The sequence below is a fragment of the Salvelinus sp. IW2-2015 genome, unplaced genomic scaffold, assembly GCF_002910315.2.
Source record: "Salvelinus sp. IW2-2015 unplaced genomic scaffold, ASM291031v2 Un_scaffold2829, whole genome shotgun sequence".
Lineage (NCBI taxonomy): Eukaryota > Metazoa > Chordata > Actinopteri > Salmoniformes > Salmonidae > Salvelinus > Salvelinus sp. IW2-2015.
The window spans coordinates 93970-111520 of NW_019944129.1; positions in this window are offsets into that span (position 1 = coordinate 93970).

Consider the following 17551-nt stretch of genomic DNA (forward strand, 5'->3'; position numbering starts at 1 on the left):
TTTACCTTCTTGCGGTCCAATACACTTTTTTAACATTTCTGACCCGGACAAAATTCCCCAAACACTTCCCAATTGTTTGTGCAGTTCAAGTCTGCAGACATTTGTTATCTTCCGTCCTGCACACACGTGTTCACACTTTCCGTCCTGTCAGTCAATAGTTGTTTTCGTTAACAATAATAACTTTGGAAATATTTGCGTTTCATCAAAGTGCCTTATTACATTATAATTATTCTGCATGTCGTTTATGTTGTTCTACTGTAGCATAATATTTTTGAGTATATTCCTTATGACCGGGGACACGTGAGGTAACGTTACTCATTTCAAACCAGACTGTGCTCTTAGGTGAGCAGGTTCATCTCTCCATACATGTCTGACCCGTCTTAGGTGAGCAGGTTCATCTCTCCATACATGTCTGACCCGTCTTAGGTGAGCAGGTTCATCTCTCCATACATGTCTGACCCGTCTTAGGTGAGCAGGTTCACCCTCCATACATGTCTGACCCGTCTTAGGTGAGCAGGTTCATCTCTCATACATGTCTGACCCGTCTAGGTGAGCAGGTTCACCTCTCCATACATGTTCTGACCTGTCTTAGGTGAGCAGGTTCATCTCTCATACATGTCTGACCCGTCTTAGGTGAGCAGGTCTCATCTCTCTCATAACATGTCTGACCTGTTTCTTTAGGTGACGCAGTGGTTCATCTCTCCATAACTGTCTGACCCGTCTTAGGTGAGCAGGTTCACCTCTCCTACATGTCTGACCCGTCTGAGTGTGAGCAGGTTCATTCTCCATACATGTCTGACCGTCTTTAGGTGAGCAGGTTCACCTCTCCATACATGTCTGCCCGTCTTAGGTGACAGGTTCATCTCTCCATACGATGTTCTGACCTGTCTAGAGTGTGAGCAGGTTCAGTCTCTCCATACATGTCCTGACCCGTCTTAGGTGAGCAGGTTCACCTCTCCATTACATGTCTGACCCGTCTTAGGTGAGCAGGGTTCATCTCTCCATACATGTCTGACCTGTCCTTCCAGCTACTGGAACCGATGTGAAATGTGTGGTAATTAATGATATATTTACTGTTTTATTCACATGTTTTTCAATTACCGGTGATAAATCATGCATTCCGATTCTTGCATAGATTGTAATGGGCACATAGTGTGTGTGTGTAAAAAACKTTTTTGAAGGTTGTACTGATTATGATAAGCTAATTCCAGCTATGTGTGGAGCCATGTTTGTTGACATACAATGCATTCTGGGTTTCACGTAATCGTCTGTCGGACCAAAGATGCTATAACAAAATGAGGTGAGTAAGGGTTCACAACTTTTTTGAGAACTTCAGGAAGTGATCGGTGGGATGTGAACGATGGTAGACAACACACCCCTTCAACATGCGTACTATAAACAGACCAAACTCCTCTTGTCTTCTCTTATGATCTTTGGTTTCTGTGAGGAAAAAAAGCATGGCCGCGCACTGAAACTATTCATCGTAGGATTACTTTCGATTTCTAGAAAGTTTTTTACTGAACTATTTCAATCAATGGTGAGCTCACCCGTGATGTGATTAATTCTACATAGTAATTGTTATTAGCTAATTCATATTGTAGTTTATGTCAGCCGAGAGTTAGAAAATATGAACGCTTGTGTTGCGTCAATCTTTCCTCAGTTAGCGCTTCAAGGACCACTGTCGAACGATCACACCCGTGTGATGGTACGTGTGAAAGGGTTAAATGTCTGGTTTGTTATTATTACCCATCTACCAATCACTGCCCTTCATTATGAGGCGTTGAAATAGCTCCCTGGTCTTTGTAGTTGACGCTGGAGGAGATGGCTGCCGTTTTACAGTCCCCAATTGTGCTATTGTGTGTGTTTTTTTGCGCTATTTGTAACTTATTTTTGTACAAAATGTTTCTGCCACCGTCTCTTATGACCAAAAAGAGCTTCTCGATATCATGACAGCGATTACTCACCCCGTACTGGATGAATATCTTTTATTTAACGAGTCGGATGCAAAGGATTTACTCCAGACACCCGACAAGGCCGTCATCCCCGTCATTCGCAGGAGAACGAGACGTATATATCAGGGACGTAGGTCCGGGTGCCTTGTAAGGATACGACGGCGAGAGGGTAATCTGACTTTACCATCGGTACTATTAGCCAACGTACAATCATTGGATAATAAAATAGACAAACTACGAGCACATACAGTATATCTTACCAATGGGACATAAAAAACATGTAATATCTGTTTCTCCGAGTTGTGGCTGAATGACGACATGAATAACATACAGCTGGTGGGTTTTACGGTGTATAGCCAAGACAAGGGGTGGCGGTCTATGTATATTTGTAAACAACAGCTGGTGCCTGAAATCTAAGGAAGTCTCGAGGGTTTGCATCTCCTGAGGTAGAGTATCTCATGATAAGCTGTTGACCACACTATTTACCAAGACAGTTTTAATCTAAATTCTTCGTATATGTCTATTTACCAGCACAAACCGATGCTCTCACTAAGACCGCACTCAATGAGCTGTATATGACCATTATCAAACAGGAAAGTGCTCATCCAGAGGCGGCAGAGGTGACTTTAAAGCAGGGAAACTTAAATCCTTTTGACCTAATTTCTACCAGCATGTTAAATGTGCAATCAGAGGGAAAAAAAACTGTAGCCCACCTTTACCACACACACAGAGATGCATACAAAGCTCTCCTTCCATTTGGCAAATCTGAACATAATTCCAACCTCCTGATTCCTGCTTACAAGCAAAGACTAAAGCAGGAAGCACCAGTGACTCGGTCAATAAAAAAGTGGTCAGATGAAGCAGATGCTAARCTACAGGMCTGTTTTRWTAGCACAGACTGGAATATGTTCCGGGATTCWTCCGATGGCATTGAGGAGKAMACYACATMAGTCAYTGGCTTCATCAATAAGTGCATCGATAACGTCGTCCACACAGTGACTTTACGCACATACCCCAACCAGAAAACATTGGATTACAGGAAACATCTGTACTGAACTAAAGGGTAGAACGCTTTCAAGGAGCAGGACTCAAACCGCTATGCCCTCCGACGAAACATCAATACAGGACTAAGATTGAATCATATTACACTGGCTCCGAAGCTCGTTGGRTGTGGCATGGCTTGCAAACTATTACAGAAGACAAAGGGAAGCACAGACGCGAGCTGCCCAGTGACACAAGCCTACCAGATGAGTTAAATTACTACTATGTTCGCTTCGAGGCAAACAACACGGAAAAATGCAGGAGAGCATTAGCTGTTCCCGGATGACTGTGTGATCATGCTCTACCTGATGTGAGTAAGACCTTTAAACAGGTCAACATTCACAATACCGCAGGGCCAGACGAATTACCAGGACATGCACCCTGAGCATGTGCTGACCAACTGGCAAGTGTCTTCACCAACCAGTTCATACAGGCGCTCTCTCCTACGGAGCTGTGTATACAGACCCAGCTGGCTCATCCTGAGTCATTGCAGATAGCCTTGGAGATGGCTTTGGAGAGGGAGCTGGTGTGGGCTGGGGCTTCAGCTGGGGCTTTGGTGGGGGTGCAGGGAGACAGACCCTCTGTGCGGGCTGGGGGGCAGAGCAGCCCAGAGCCGGAAAAGGCTTCATGGGTGGCTGAAATGACAGAACTCATTCGTGCTGTGTCGCTACAGGCGGCACGAAACAAACGCCCTGGTCCCAGGGTCTGCTGGGGTTGTGGCCAGCCAATCCATATGCGCCGGGATTGCCCCATGTCCCCCAGAGCTCAGGAAAATGGCTCAGGATCTGCATAGACCGGGTAGTGCGGACCCCTGGCTTTCTTTCCCAACCACCATCATCTTCAGGAGGAGCCCACCGGCACAGGCGGGGAAGCAAGGCTCCACTTCCCCCAGAAGCAGACGAGGGCAAGCTGATGGAGCCTGTCGTTGTGGTGGGCTGGACCTGTGTTGGGGACTTTTGTCATGTCCCTGTCACTGTGGAGGGGGTGCCCTGCTCTGCCCTGGCGGACACTGGGTCCACAGTAACCCTGGTGAGGCCGGATATTGTGCCAGGTTGGACTCAGTGTAAACTGTTACGTTCCCCAGTTTCTGTGTTGTAGCTTTTGTATTTGAGTGTGTGTTTCAGGACATTGCTTCCTGAGTTCTCCCCAACCAGCTGATTGGTCGACCCCAGGCTAATTGATGATTGGAGCTGACCCCGCCCCCTCGTCAAGATACAGCTGTTTCTAATCACCATTGCCACCTGAAGCTATAAAAGCCAGTGTTCGGTGGTAGAGAAATTATTAGAGATTAGAGATTAAAGAGAAATCATTAGAGAGAGAGAAAGATTAGAGAGAAGATTGAATGTTTTGGAGAGATCATTAGAGAGGATAGGCAGGGTGAGATCATTGAAGGCTGAGGAATGCAGAGAGTTTGATTGTGAGAGAGATATTTGCTGAGAGAGGAGGCTGATGGCTTTGGGGTAATTTACTCTGTTAGTTGTTGCTGGGAGCAGTTAGTATATTCTGTGAGTTTGTTGCTCAGTCAGACAGAGCCTCATTGATGTCCTGTGTTTCTGAGTGTTTGTGAAATTGTTAATAATTATTCTGTTTCATTTGTTCCCAGGGGGGAAGGGGAAGGCACCTAGGGAGTGCTTAGGCAAGAGGCCCGCGGGCATACATATACCCGTAGTATATTCACTGTCTAGGCACACTAGGTAAGACCTGGGCGGACCACCCCCTGTATTTTGGTTAGGGCACCAGGTGGTGCAAGTTAGGTAAGTTAAGTGGGTAGGCAGGTTAGATAGGAGAGGGGGAGCTTTGATATTTACTTTCTTTGCTTTGGTTCCGTCCAGCCCCTTTTCCATATCGTGTAGGAAATAAATCCTAGTAACGGTAAATTCTGCCTTTTGTCGTACTTTCTCGCACCTAAAGTTCATACCTCCTTTGCTTCACGGGGAGTTGAGTTGCAGCAGGGTGTTGCGTTCCTCTTCTCAGAGGCGTGCGTAACATAAACCCACAACTGTGCAGCTCCGCACAGTCACAGGTGAGCTGGCACCCATGAAAGGGAAGGGAATAATGACTCTGACAGTAGGGGGCAGGTCTGTGCGTCATCCTGTGTGGGTGGCGGCTGCGAGGACCCTTGTATCCTGGGTTGGACTTTCCTAGAAGCACAGGCTGCCAGTTAGACCTAAATGGGGCACATTGAGCTTCCAGGGAAGGCCTGCAGTCACCATGGCCCCCCCTAATGTCACATCACTCAACCCAACAAACCCTTTACTCCAACAGTTAAAGCAGCAGAGACTCATGGCTGCCCCCCCTCCCCCACATCTCTGTGTGTGACTTTTCCCCAGCCCCCCGTCACCTACGGCTGTGTGTTACATTCCCCCAGCTACCTCCATGACACATCCCTCCGTGAACCCGGGCCGCGCCCCCCCAGCCCAGCTACCCCAGATGGGAGAGGAGAGGATACTGTCTGCAGTGAGGGAGATATAGGGTAAGAACTGTGTTGGTCTTGACCCCGAGCAGCAGAAACGGTTATGGCAGTTGCTGTTTGAATTCAGGTGATGCTCGACCCATCAAGATGCGTCCCGCCGTATCCCGCTGGCACGCCAGGAGGCGGCAGACAAGGCTTGTGTTGGGATGCAGCAGGCAGACTTTATCGAGCCCTCAGACAGCCCTGGGCGGCGCCAGTCGTCATGGTTCCTAAGAAGGGGGCAAGCTGATGTTCTGTGCGGACTACAGCGGTTGAATGAGGTAACCAGGAAGGACTCATACCCCATATCGATGAGTCACTGGACCTGGTTAGGGGTCCTCCTGGTTCTCCTCACTAGACCTCCACAGTGGCTACTGGCAGGTGCCCCTCTCCCAGAGGCCAGAGCCCAAACTGCGTTCTCCACTAACAGAGGACACTGGCAGTTCAAGGTCCTGTGCTTCGGCCTGTGCAACACTCCAGCTACTTTTGAGCGTTTGATGGACAGGGTGCTGGATGGCATCCCCGCACAGTGTCTGGTATACTCGATGACATCCTGGCCCATGGCAGCTCCTTCCAGTCAGCCCTGGGGGCGCTACGGCGTGTGCTGGAGAGGGTGGCTGCCGCAGGTCTGAAGCTCCACCCCGAGAAGTGCCACTTCATGAGGAGAGAGGTGTCAATCTTGGCCACCGAGTGGGGAAGGAGGGGGATCAGCACCATGGGAGGACAAGGTGGGGGCTGTCCGAGACTGGCCCACCCCCACCGACCAGCGTCAGCTGAAGAGCTTCCTGGGCCTGGCCTCGTACTACAGGAGGTTTGTACGGGGCTTCTCAAGCGTCGCTGCTCCCCTGAACCGCCTCCTGCCGAAGGACAAGGCCTTCACTTGGACAGTGGAGTGTGACGAGGCCTTCAACACCCTAAAACGTGCACTGATCGAGGCCCCCGTGCTCAGCCCCCCTGACCTCACCTTACCTTTTATCCTGGACACAGACGCGAGCAATGTGGGCATGGGTGGGGTGCTGGCCCAGGTGGGGCCAGAGGGGGAGAGAGTGGTGGCGTACTTCAGCAAAACATTTGACAAACATGAGCGCCGCTACTGTGTCACCCGGCGGGAGCTCCTGGCTGGTGTGGCTTCCGTCAAACACTTCAAGTACTACCTGGGTGGCCTGCCCTTTACTGTAAGGACTGACCGCTCTGCTCTCCAGTGGCTCATGTCTTTCAGAGAGCCAGAGGGGCAGGTGGCTCGCTGGTTGGAGGAGCTTCAGCTATGTGACTTCACAGTGGTGCACAGGGCAGGGGCACGCCACTCCAACGCCGACGCCATGTCCCGTCGGCCCTGTACTGCAGACGGCTGCCGCCACTGTGAGCGGAGAGAGGTAGGGGAGAGAGCGCTGTGTGCAGAAGAGGGGGTCTGTGCCACAGTGTGTCGGGCGAGCKGGCCTGTSTGCTGTAGGCTGCAGACTGTCGACGTGGCTGAATGGGAGCAGCAGCAGGGACGGGACACAGACATACAGCCTGTGCTACAATGGGTAGAGGCGCAGGTGAGGCCACCATGGGAAGAGGTGACAGCGCTCTCACTCGCGACCAAAGGGTTGTGGTCAAAGTTTGAGAGACTGCGGCTGTCTTATGGCGTGCTACAGCGGGCATGGAAGGAGTCAGCTATGGGAGAGGAGAGGTGACAGGTGGTGGTCCCAAAAGCATTGCGGGAGGCTGTGCTCCAGAGTACTCATGGGGGGGGGGTGGGGACTGGACACTTTGGGGTCACAAAAACACTCCGCCGTCTCCGTCAGGGCTTTTACTGGGGGCAGCACAAGAGGGATGTGGTGGACTTTTGCCGCCGCTGTGATAACTGCACAGCGAGAAAGGGCCCCCCAGGCCGCTCTCATGCTGAGCTCCAACAGTTCCCAGTGGGGGCTCCCGTGGAGAGGGTGGGAGTGGATGTAGTTGGGCCGTTCCCCACCACAGACAGTGGAAACCGCTGGGTGCTCACGGCCATGGACTATTTCACAAAATGGCCCGAGGCCTATGCTCTGCCTGACCAGGAKGCAGAGACCATCGTCGACGCTCTGACAGCGGGGATGTTCAGCAGGTTTGGAGCTGCAGAGTCCATCCACAGCGACCAAGGCAGAAACTTTGAGTCCCGTGTGTTCGCCACCATGTGTGAGAGGCTGGGTATGCACAAGACCCACACTACTCCTCTCCATCCTCAAAGTGATGGCCTTGTGGAGCACTTCAACAAAACTCTTGGACAGCAGCTGGCCATCGTCTCTGCCAAACACCAGCGTGACTGGGACAAGCACCTGCCGATGGTCYTCATGGCATGCCGCTCCGCTGTCAAAGACTCCACCTCCTGCACGCCTACCCTCCTCATGCTGGGGGGAGATCCGCACCCCTGCGGAGATGGCGTTTGGTCGGCCCCTGGATAGCCCTCATGTTCCCCCGGGGCCGGAGTATGCCCGGAGACTCCAGGACCGCCTGGAGACAGCCCACACCTTCGCCAGAGAGCAGCTGGTGAATGCAGGTGTGAGGCAGTAGAGGAACTATGACGTGCACACCCGGGGAAGGTACTTTGTGGCTGGGGAGCTGGTCTGAGTCTACAGCCCCCTAAGGAAAAAAGGCAGATGCCCCAAGTTGGACAGTCACTTGGTGGGACCCTGCAGCATCCTGGAGAGGGTAGGGGAGGTTGTTTACTGGGAGCAGCTTCCTCCCAGGGGGAGAAAGGTGGCACTGCACCGGGACAGGTTAGCCCCATACAGAGGGGCCTCTTCTCCCCAAACCCCAGGGACCCCCACAATTCCCCTCTCTGGCAATGGCATTCTCCAGGCACCCACCCCCAGGTGCCGCAGACAAGGCTCCAGACAGCCCACTCCCCCTGTCTCCCCCCCTGTGTCACCGCGTGGTTCCCCAGAGCCACGGACTGTATTACCCGTTCCCGCTTCCTTGTCCCCCATATCGCTGCCTTTATCCCCTGGGTCCCAGAGGGGCAKCCCCCTGCCACGGATGGAGCCCCCTGTTTCACATCTGGACACTCTGCGAACATCACGGCCACGCAGGGAAATGAGACCTCCGGGTCGCTTCAGAGACTTTGTTTGTTCCCTCGGGGACGAGGGACTTTGTGGTGGGGGGGCTGTGTAGCGACCCGCACAGACAGCTGTGTGTTATGTGTTAGGTTATTAGTTGGTTGTGTTGTATCCTGGTGGTTGGCGGAGTGGCGTGGAGGCGGGTTGGGCAGGGGGATGGAGCATAGGAGGTTAAGACCAGGATTAGCCATTGTTCTCTCTCTTACGTCTGGGCTTCACAAGAGAAGGTCACGGTTGGTTTGTAGGGTATCTTTCATTTATTTGGCTTGGGCTACGGCCAAACAGTAGCCTGTGTTAATTTGGGTTAATAAACCATAAATTCGTTAACTCAATCCTCTGTCTGGACAATTGTTCCTTTATGATCTAGCCAGGTCATTACAATATGTTATGATATATGGTTCCTTGGTTGGACTGTTCAAATAAAAGTTAAATAAAATAGAAAATGTATTTTTTTCTGAAAAGTTTCTGTTTTGAAGATKAAGTTTTTATCTGACAGCAACGATTTGTGGCTTGTGATGAGTTACTTGCTAACAATGTCTTACGTAAGGCATAGGGATGAACCAGGTTCMATATTAGGTCAGTCACACTGTTAAAAACAGAGGGCATAATGACCATTATTTCTCATCACACCTGGGAATTTAAAATATTTTAATGGTTTATTTGTAAAAAAATAAATAGTCTACCAAATTGAATTTGAGAGTATGTTCAAATACTTATTCCAAATACTATTTTCAAATATTTGGGTAAATGCATGGGGATGTACTGTATTTGAGTCAGTTTATTTATGGATCAGTCAGTTTATTTCCAAATCCATTCAAATATTCAAGTACTTTTCAAATGAAAGATCACTGAATTCTTACTTTGAATGTATGTGAAAGTAACAGATATTTTAAATAGTATTTGAACCCAGGTCTGTTTCTCACTCATCACACCTACTGGTTCTTCCTGTTCAGTGTACAGCACTTACACTGATACCATGTTCTTGTGGAGAACACGACTATGCACTTTGGCTGCCATCACTTAGCTAGCAAACACATCATTGACAGTGCCCAACACTATCACGAAGTGTCCGACACTCAACATATCCTCCATGCCATATAAGAGTTTACAAAACATGTACTCTACTTTCTTCAAWACACTTAGGCTAAACCCACTTAGCATTTCGCTACAGTACAAGAGTAGGTTAGGTTATGCACTTATCTAGCAAACACATTGGCTGTGCCCAATGCTGCCATGAACTGTCAAAGACACAGTACCTCCATCCTGAAATACACAGTACCTGTATCCAACTTTTGTCTGGTTAGTTTGGCAGAAGAATKTTGTCAACTTGGCACATGATGAGATAATGGAAAAACTTTAAATTAACATGCTTTATGTGTTCATATCCTACAGTACTGTACAGTAACAAGCTTTGTGTTCATATCCTACAGTACTATACAGTAGCATGATTTATGTGTTCATATCCTACAGTACTATACAGTAGCATGATTTATGTGTTCATATCCTACAGTACTATACAGTAGCATGATTTATGTGTTCATATCATACAGTACTGTACAGAGGTTAGTACTCATACTGCATGTGGAGAAACAATGTACATTTGTAATGATCGAAAGGAGTCTCTAGTGAATCTTTCCTGGTCGTTGGTTTGATTCTCTGAGGGATGTAGTCTACACATTCTAATGAGCTATATGTTGTGAATACAAGGTATGAAGAGGTGAACCTGCTCACCTAAGACAGGTCAGACATGTATGGAGAGATGAACCTGCTCACCCTAAGACAGGTCAGACATGTATGGAGAGGTGAACCTGCTCACCTAAGACGGGTCAGACATGTATGAGAGATGAAACCTGCTCACCTAAGACAGGTCAGACATGTATGGAAGAGATGAACCTGCTCACCTAAGACGGGTCAGACATGTATGGAGAGGTGAACCTGCTCACCTAAGACGGGTCAGACATGTATGGAGAGATGAACCTGCTCAACTCAAACAGATGTAGATGATTACAGAAGCATCCTACAAAAATGAGAAGCTGTAGAACCTTGTGGTCTACTGTGACATTCGTCCCTGACTCGATAAATTACATTTGTAATGACGAACTGCCACATAATCACAGCCACATGGCTTTAGGCTCACATGGCTTTAGGCTCACATGGCTTTAGGCTCACATGGCTTTAGGCTCACATGACTTTAGGCTCACATGGCTTTAGGCTCACATGGCTTTAGGCTCACATGGCTTTAGGCTCACATGGCTTTAGGCTCACATGGCTTTAGGCTCTGAATTGAGTTTTAGACTAGAAAGAATTGAGTACAGAACTAGAAGGATTCTAATTCTAGTCATTCTAATTCTAGTCATTCTATTTCTAGTCAATCTAGTCATTCTAATTCTAGTCATTCTAATTCTAGTCATTCTAATTCTAGTCATTCTAATTCTAGTCATTCTAATCATTCTAATTCTAGTCATTCTAATTCTAGTCATTCTAATTCTAGTCATTCTATTTCTAGTCATTCTAATTCAAGTCATTCTAATTCTAGTCATTCTAATTCTAGTCATTCTAATCATTCTAATTCTAGTCATTCTATTTCTAGTCATTCTAATTCAAGTCATTCTATTTCTAGTCAGTCTATTTCTAGTCATTCTACTTCTAGTCATTCTAATTCTATGGACTCAACAGGCTTTGGAGCCTCTGAATTCTAAAACCCTTAACTCACAGCGAGTCATATCACTTCTCTCCTATATGTCTTCTCCTCTCGGTCCCCCGGCCCTCATTATGGTCCCACGGTCTTCGTGGTCCCCCAACCCTCATTATGGCCCCCCAGCATTCATTATGGTCCATTTAACTGCTCTAACATACTTCACTTTGAAATTCATGACTTTTGGATAAACTTTCTTTCATAATATATATGGATTTTGGGGATGGAATTTTCTATAAATATTTGGGGTGATATCTCATCATTAGATGCGGTTTGGTTTGTATTTAACTGCTTGACTAATGTTAAGATTGTTATGTGGTTTACTGTGTTAATTAGTTTAATTAATTTTCTAGGACTAAATCAAGTATGATAGCTGATGGACTAAAGCAAATGACTGGAACAGACTTAAGTGAAACAGTTGTCTTTGCTTTGCTCAAATATGAATTTGTCTATTTTTCAAGTGCGGCCATGCAACAGTGTGTGAGAATGTAGTAGCCTATTTCTGAACAAACAACAGGCAATATAATAGCTTACATTTTTCGAATATGCCAATATTTTTTGGTTGTTGTTATTATTGCTATATTCATTTCCTGTTGTGATACAATAATGCTGGCAATCACCATAACAAAAGGATTATTTGGCTTTGAGCAGAGCTAGATGGCAACGGATATTGCATCAATACAATGTATTTTGTTTCTATACAAACGGTATTGTAAGATGGTTGCATGAAAGACATGAGCTCTGTTGTGTTTATTGTGCATGCTGCACACACTTCATCAGTCTCTCATTCACAATTTGACAAGCACTTGATAATTTTCTCACCAGGCCTAGAATTTCCCAGTGGTATCCACCTTGTGTGGCCATAATGCCCCCTAAAAAAGCCATGCCTTTTTGCGGCCAAAATGGCCATTGTGCCATTGGGCTGAATATAATAATTACACATCCCTTCTCCCAGCAGCCTCTCACTCACATGTCTCTCTCAGATATCTCAATCCTTATTAGTCGATGCCGTCACGTGTTTGGGTCCTTGATGTGTCTGCCCCAGATCTGTGCCCCGACACATTCCTGTCTTGGAGCTCTACGGACAATTCCTTCGACCTCATGGCTTGGTTTTTGCTCTGACATGCACTGTCAACTGTGGGACCTGATATAGACAGTTGTATCCCTTTCCAAATCATGTCCAATCAATTGAATTTACCACAGGTGGACTCCAATGAAGTTGTAGAAACATCTCAAGGATGATCAATGGAAACAGGATGCACCTATTATTGAAGACTCTTCTCTTCAGTACGTCCTATGATTGAGTGTAGTCTGGCCCAGGAGTGTGAAGATGAATGGAAAGGCACTGGAGCAACGAACTGCCCTTGCTGTCTCTGCCTGGTCGGTTCCCCTCTCTCCACTGGGATTCTCTGCCTCTAACCCTATTACAAGGGCTGAGTCACTGGCTTACTGGTGCTCTTCCATGCCGTCCCTAGGAGGGGTGCGTCACTTGAGTGGGTTGAGTCATTGATGTGATCTTCCTATCCGGGTTGCCCCCCCCCTTGGGTTGTGCCGTGGCTGAGATCTGTGTGGGCTATACTCGGCCTTGTCTCAGGATGGTAAGTTGGTGGTTGAAGATATCCCTCTAGTGGTGTGGGGGCTGTGCTTTGGCAAAGTGGGTGGGGTTATATTCTGCCTGTTTGGCCCTGTCCGGGGGTATCATTGGACGGAGCCACAGTGTCTCCCGACCCCTCCTGTCTCAGCCCCCTGTATTTATGCTGCAGTTGTTTGTGTCGGGGGGCTAGGGTCAGTCTGTTATATCTGGAGTATTTCTCCTGTCCTATCCGGTGTCATGTGTGAATTTAAGTATGCTCTCTCTAATTCTTTCTCTCTTTTTTCTCTCTTTCTCTCTTTCTTTCTCTCTCTCGGAGGACCTGAGCCCTAGGACCATGCCTCAGGACTACCTGGCCTGATGACTCTTTGCTGTCCCCTGTCCACCTGGCCATGCTGCTGCTCCAGTTTCAACTTTTCTGCCTGCGGCTATGGAACCCTGACCTGTTCACAGGACATGCTACCTGTCCCAGACCTGCTGTTTTCAACTCTCTAGAGACAGCAGGAGCGGTAGATACTCTGAATGATTGGCTATGAAAAGCCAACTGACATTTACTCCTGAGGTGCTAACCTGTTGCAACCTCGAAAACTACTGTGATTATTATTATTTGACCATGCTGGTCATCTATGAACATTTGAACATCTTGGCCATGTTCTGTTATAATCTCCACCCAGTACAGCCAGAAAAGGACTGGCCACCCCTCATAGCCTGGTTCCTCTCTAGGTTTCTTCCTAAGTTCTGGCCTTTCTAGGGAGTTTTTCCTTGCCACCATGCTTCTACACCTGCATTGCTTGCTGTTTGGGGTTTTAGGTGTCTATACAGCACCTTGTGACATCAGCTGATGTAAGAAGGGCTTCATAAATAAATGTGATTGATTAATTGATATGGGCTGTAATCACTGCCAAAAGGGCTTAAACACAGTACTGAGTAAAGGGTCGGAATATTTATGTAAATGTGATATTTATTTATTTTTTAACACATTTGCAAAACCTGTTTTTGCTTTGTCATTATGGTGTATTGTGCGTAGATTGAGAAAAAACAATAAGGTTGTAACCTAACAAAATGTGGATATGTCAAGGGGTCTGAATATTTTCCGAAGGCACTGTATGGGCTCCCGAGTGGCGCAGTGGTCTAAGACACTGCATCTCAGTGTTAGAGGCGTCACCATAGACACCCTGGTTTGAATCCAGACTCTGTCACATCCTGMCGTGATTGGAAGTCCCACAGGGCAGTGTACAATTGGCCCAGTGTCGTCTAGGTTTCGCCGGTGTAGGCCGTCATTGTAAACAAGAATTTGTTCTTAACTGATTTGCCTAGTAAAATAAAAAATAGAGCAGAGCAGGGAGGATGAACCAAGCCTGTCAGGGAGGAGGGCCAAAGCCTGTCTAACAGGGAGGAGGAACCAAGCCTGTCAGGGAGGAGGGCCAAAGCCTGCTTAACAGGGAGGAGGAACCAAGCCTGTCAGGGAGGAGGGCCAAAGCCTGTCTAACAGAGAGGAGGAACCAAAGCCTGTCAGGGAGGAGGGCCAAAGCCTGTCAGGGAGGAGGGCCCAAGCCTGTCTAACAGGGAGGAGGGCCCAAGCCTGTCAGGGAGGAGGGCCAAGCCTGTCAGGAGAGCCAGGCAGGGAGGAGGCCCAAGCCTGTCAACAGGAGGAGGGCCCAAGCCTGTCAGGGAGGAGGCCCAAGCCTGTCAGGGAGGAGGCCCAAGCCTCAGGAGAGGCCAAAGCCTGTCAGGGAGGAGGGCCAAGTCTCTCAGGGAGGAGGCCCAAGCCTGTCAGGAGAGGCCAAGCCTGTCAGAGGAGGCCCAAGCCTGTCAGGGAGGAGGGCCCAAGCCTGTCAGGAGGCTGACTTGCTGCACCCTCGACAACTACTGTGATTATTATATTTGACCATGCTGGTCATTTATGAACATTTATCATCTTGGCCATGTTCTGTTTTAATCTCCACCCGGCACAGCCAGAAGAGGACTGGCCATCCCTCATAGCCCGTTCCCTCTAGGTTTCTTCCTAGGTTTTGGCCTTTCTAGTGAGTTTTTCCTAGCCACCGTGCTTCTTCACCTGCATTGCTTGCTGTTTGGGGTTTAGGCTGGGTTTCTGTACAGCACTTTGAGATATCAGTGATGTAAGAAGGCTATATAAATACATTTGATTTGATTTGACCCAAGTCTGTCTAACAGGGAGGAGGACCCAGATCTAACATGGAGAAGACCTAACAGGGAAGAGACCCAGATCTAACAGGGAGAAGGACCCAGGTCTAACAGGGAGAAAGGACCCAGGTCTAACAGGGAAAGGACCCAGGTCTAACAGGGAGAAGGACCCAGGTCTAACAGGGAGAAGGACCCAGTCTAACAGGGAGAAGGACCCAGGTCTAACAGGGAGAAGACCCAGGGATCTAACAGGGAGAAGGACCCAGGTCTAACAGGGAGAAGGACCCAGTCTAACAGGAGAGAACCCAGGTCTAACAGGGAGAAGAGACCCAGGTCAACAGGGAGAAGGACCCAGGTCTAACAGAGAAGACCCAGAGTCTAACAGGGAAGGACAGGAACCCAGATCTAACAGGGAGAAGACCCAGATCTAACAGGGGAGGACCCAGATCTAACAGGGAGAAGGACCCAGGTCTAACAGGGAGAAGGACCCAGGTCTAACAGGGAGGAAGACCCAGGTCTAACAGAAAGGACCCAGGTCTAACAGGGAAAAGGACCCAGGTCTAACAGGAGAAGGACCCAGTCTAACAGGGAGAAGGAACCCAGAGTCTAACAGGGAGGAGGACCCAGGTCTAACAGGGAGAGGACACAGGTCTAACAGGAGAAGGGACCCAGGTCTAACAGGTAGAGATAGGACCCAGGTCTAACAGGGAGAAGGACCCAGGTCTAACAGGGAGATGATCCTGAGATGATACTTTCACAGATCTTTGCTGAATATTTTTATTTTCATCTCCTATAGACAACATGGTGTGATGACAGTCTAATGATCCAATATTATATTTCCCAGTTACATAGGGTCTAACTCTTTCTTAATGCATTATCCATTTTCCAGGAAACCACAAACGTCTGGAGCTAAAATTACATTTTTTATTCCGATTTAAAGGGCAATTCCTGTTATCATCTTTTTTTTCTATGAGATCTAACCAGAAGTTCAGGGAACGTGAGTGTTCTAGAGCCTCTTGGAAAAGGTCTCTGAATGAAAAATATTTAACCAAATGGTCAAAATCATGTGCTTACAATGTACTACAGTCTCCAGCAAGATATATGATCCTTCATGGCACAGCTGGAAGCTACTAAACTTTACTTGCTCCTGCTATCCCACCCTCAGTGGCTACCTGAGTAATGTTGAGAGAAAAAAATCCCACCAGAATGCAATCTATTCCTCAAATCAAGGGCATGCAGTCAATGGCTAAATATAAACAAATGCCAACATAGTGTTGTCTTAATCTCACTACAACTAAATAGATTTTACCCTTGACTTTGATGTTGTTGTTTCCTTGAACTTATCAATACTTTATCAAGACTTTATCTCTCTCCTCTCTTCCTCTCTCCCGCTCTCCACACTCCTCTCTCTATCTCTCCAACATCTCTGCTCTCGCACTCTCTCCTTTCTCAGGACGCTAGTCTATCTCCTGTTTCTGCAGTGTGAGGCAGCTTGATGTACAAGTACACCCCCGTGGACAGGACACTAGTCTATCTCCTGTTTCTGTANAGTACACCCCCGTGGACAGGACACTAGTCTATCTCCTGTTTCTGTAGTGAGGCAGCTTGATGTACAAGTACACCCCCGTGGACAGGACACTAGTCCATCTCCTGTTTCTGTAGCAGGTTGATGCACAGTACAACCGCTGGACAGGACACTAGTCCATCTCCTGTTTCTGTAGCAGGTTGATGCACAGTACAACCGCTGGACAGGACACTAGTCCATCTCCTGTTTCTGTAGAGGCAGCTTGACTCCATTCTTTTACCGGACCTTGTCAACGTTACTCTCCTTGAAAGTCAATTGACTGAAGGTAATGAAAGGTATTTCACTCTGAAATACATAAACCATGTCCAGTAATTACATGTGATACCTGAGAACCACCTAGAAACCCATTTACCTCATTGTTCATATTGCATTGATTGAGTATTGAGATATTGTGTCCCCCCCCCAAAAAAATAGCACCAAATTCCCTTGTGCCACCAGGGCTGGGGTCAAAGGTTGTGCACTATATATCCACTGGGCACACACTAGAGGCAATGTTGTTTTCACGTCATTTCAAGGAAATGACATTGAGCTAACGTGCAATAGACGTTGAATTGACATCGGTGCCCAGTGGGTAAGGAATAGAATGCAATTTGGAAAGCCTTTGTTGTCTCAGTATTGCAGGCTACATTGTGAAACAGGAACCAACATATGTTACCAGCATTGTGTCCGTGCTCGTCATGTTGGGTTCTGAGAATATGAAAATATACTTTTTCATGTCACTGAGGGAGAGAGAGGGTATTGTATAACGTTTACATTATGTCAGGATATGTTATTGTTAGCCATCAGGTGATCCTATGGGAGGAGAAGAGACAGAGTCTGGTACCAGTCACCATAACAGCTGTGAGGTGGGGAGGAGTGAGCACTTTGGGGGTTTTATAGTAATTTATCAGATGAAGTGAGGTACAACAAATATCACTAAGGTTCTGTCTAGCAACAGAGATGTATTGGCTGTTCAGATGTGTAGGAGGAGACTCGGCATAGTTAAATATCAGCGTTCGTTTGAATATGTCATC